This window comes from Tupaia chinensis, unplaced genomic scaffold (genome assembly GCF_000334495.1).
Source record: "Tupaia chinensis unplaced genomic scaffold, TupChi_1.0 Scaffold000671_2, whole genome shotgun sequence".
Taxonomy (NCBI): domain Eukaryota; kingdom Metazoa; phylum Chordata; class Mammalia; order Scandentia; family Tupaiidae; genus Tupaia; species Tupaia belangeri.
In genome coordinates this window covers 1,663,262-1,666,523 of record NW_006160194.1, presented here as the reverse complement: position 1 = coordinate 1,666,523, position 3,262 = coordinate 1,663,262, and positions in this window count along the sequence as shown.

Here is a 3,262-nt window from a genome sequence, read left to right as displayed (position 1 = left end):
CAGCGGACGGGAGGAGGAAGGGGCTTGCAATGGTCCCGCCTGCTGCGGGGCGGAGGATGGCGGCCTGGACCCGGACGGTGTCTGCATCCACCTGCCCCTCACGCCCCCGACGTGGGCGCCTCCTGCCGGTGCTTTGTCTTCCAGGCGCAGAAAGGGACGCTTCTGACCCCTCCATCTATCCTAGGTACTCCAAGCCTTGGGGGCTGGATCCCTGAAGTGACCCACCTGCCCTCGCTCCAGGACGTATGGAGCCACTCTCTGGAAGCCGGTGTCCTGTGCCCTGACTTTGGTCCATGGGCCCCAGGCTCTCCCCTGACCCCACACAGCGACCGGGACCCATGACCTCTGCACAGTGCTTGAATTCTGCTGTCACCAGCAGCCTTCCCTCCTGTCCAGCAGCTTGGAGGCCAGCGAGCTGAAGTCCAGCCTACCAGGCGCGACCTTTAGTCCAAGCCCGGCCCCAGGGCATGCTGCCAGGTGCAAACCCCATTCACACTGGGCCCAGACCCCAGCCTCGTGGCTCCCTGCTATGGGTCGCCTGGCTGGGGGGGGTCAGCGGGGAGAGAGGGTCACCCACCTAACCTAGGTTTCTGAGGAGGTCTTTGGGAGGCAGGGTCCTGCCCAAGGGAGATGCCTTTAACCGGGCCTGGAAGGTAAGCAGGAACCGGAGGGAAAAGACTGGGAGCCGCAGGAGCTGGCGCAAGGCCCAGCACTCTGAGCACCCCTCTCTCCCCTCGCAGGACCGGACTCACCCCCCACAGCCCTCTTGCTCAGGGCCCACTCCTGGCTTCCCCCGTGTGAGCCGGTGGACTCCGGCGCCATCTGACTAGCCAGGAGAGCCCTACACTTCCAGGTTCCACCTGGAACCTGCGACCAGAGGGTAACCTGCAGCTACTGCCTGGCCCCTGCTTCAGGTCAGGACAGGGACCCAGGGAGCTGGCCCTCCCTGCCAGCCTGACCAACCCTGGTGGGAAGATCAGAACAGGCTGTGAAGAGGCCAGAGCTCCCCCTTCCCCTCAGCCCCTCCCCTCAACTCCTCCCACCTGGATTCAGGGGAGCAGGGGACTGAGGGGACTCTCCTGCCCCTCTCCTTTCCCATCCTGTCTCCCCCTGGGAAGGGAAAGGGGCTGCAGTGGACAGGGGTTTCTGAGAAGAGGCCACCACCGTCTCTGCGGATTGATTGAAGGCATTGCCGGATGTTTTTAACATTTAATCTTCCAGACACGCGACGGCCAGTCAGCGCCGTCCCTGGGGAAATTTAGGCCGAGGGAGCAACACAGACAGCCCTCCTGCAACCCAGCCGGGCCCTTGGAGGGGGTGGATTGCTGGCGTCCAGCGCCCCCTGGCCGTGCCAATATTTCAGGAGGAAGACAGAGGGCAGGAGTGGTCATGCCTGAGTGGCATGGAGCTCCGGGCCCTCCAGTCCTTAGCAACCTGCTGGTGATGCCCCCGCCTCTGCATGGTGAGGTACAAGACGCCCCTACACGCTGGGGACATTCCATTCTCAGTCCAGGCCCAGGTGCCTCAGCCTAGCCCTCCGCCCCCACCCCGCCTTCAACAAAAGGGGTCCAGTTCCAGCAGCAGGTGAAGAGCCAGCTAGGCACACAGGTGTGCAGGCCCGGGGAACTGCCGCCGCGCTCTGCGATGGCAGGGGGGGCCACTCTGCGATGGCAGGTGGCCACAGCGGGAGCCCCTGGGCCATGACACAGACACAGTTGGAGACCACGCAAAGGCGGGCCTTGTTCTTGTGTTCAGGGGCCATTTACACTCCTCAAGGCCTGGTCTGGCTGGGGAGCGTGGAAGACATGAGTGGAGGCAGGGAGGCCAGGCCTGGGCTGATAGGAACCCAGGCTCAGCCGGAGTCACCGACCCCCAGTTGACCCAGGAAGTGCCCCCCACTCCCCACCCTTCGGCATGCTTTTAACGTCTGTGGGTCTGTTAACTGCCACTGTTAGTGTTCAATAAAGATGAAGCGGGCAAGGCTGGCCCACCCGGGACGGTCCTCGACCGCCCTTGGAGCTGACTGAAGCTGGGCAGGATGGCCGGGTCAGGGCCCTCTCCCTTGCTCACTTGCTGCCAGGTCCAAGCAGAGAAGGATGGGCTGGGTTCCTTCTGGGCCAGCAACAAAGGCACTGAGGTCCCGCCCTCGGCCCTGCCCTCCTTGGGGGTGGGAAGACACTCCCCTTCATATCAAGAAGGACTTGGGGTCCTGAGCTCCCCCAAGCCCAGCTGCTCACCCAGCTTCCTGGAGGCCCGGTTTGTACCCCAGCCAGGGTGGGAGATGCTCAATCAGCAAGTGAGCCCAACCCCATCCAGGGCCGGCCGGCAGGGCAGGGCAGCGCAAGGCCAGCCTCCAGTCTGGAGGCCCTCCTCCTGAGCTCTGAGGGAGGTTCCAGGTTCTGGGGACTGTGGAGGTCACTGCAGTGGCTTTGGGGGACCGGAGAGCTCGGGGGCTGGGTTCAGCAACCTCGGGTGTCCATGGTGGGCTGGTTTCTGTCTGGCCTGCTGGACAGCATGGAGTCCCGCCATCCTCACGGTGGGGCAGAGGGTGTTACTATGATCCCCTTTACGGAGGAGGAAAGGGAGGCACGAAGGGACGGGGTAACTCTCCGGGATAGTCCCCACCGCCTGCCTGGAGCCTGTCCTCACCCCTCTGTCCTGCCGCCCCTAGCCGGCTGGTCCCAGGGCCTGGTCCCGGGAGGACAGCTGCTGAGCAGGGCAGCCAGGTGGTCCTCCCAGGGCAGAAGCAGAGCAGCTGGGGGGCAAGTGGCAGCTCTGGGAGTCCAAGGGAGCTGTGCTCGCTAAGGGCATGCTGAGTGGGGACATTCCTGTCGCCGGGCTGGCCCTTCCCGCGAGCCCCAGGCCGTGACCAACAGAACAGCAGACACTGGCTGCGGCACGTGGGAGCGGCTCTGCTGGGCGGGGGCCCCAGATTGGCTCCGTGTCCAGCCAGGTGGGCTAGCTGGGGTGGGGGTGGGGGGGTGCTGGGTGGATGGGGGGTCTTCCGCGGGCTTGTTTCCCACTGAGCATTTGCTGAGTCACTCAATCCAGTCACCCTGGGGTTGCCCTTGACTGGCTCCCGTTGCCCCGGTGCTATGTCCGGACCTCCGTCCCCGCTCGCCTCCGCCCGCCGCGGCGGTGCCTGCAAGAGCCCCAGCGGGCCCCTCGCCTCCCGCTCTGCCCCCGCCTGCTGCTGCTCCAGCCCCGGGTCTCCTGGCCGGTCCCAGACACGCCGGCCCACCCGCTACGACCGTTAGCCCCG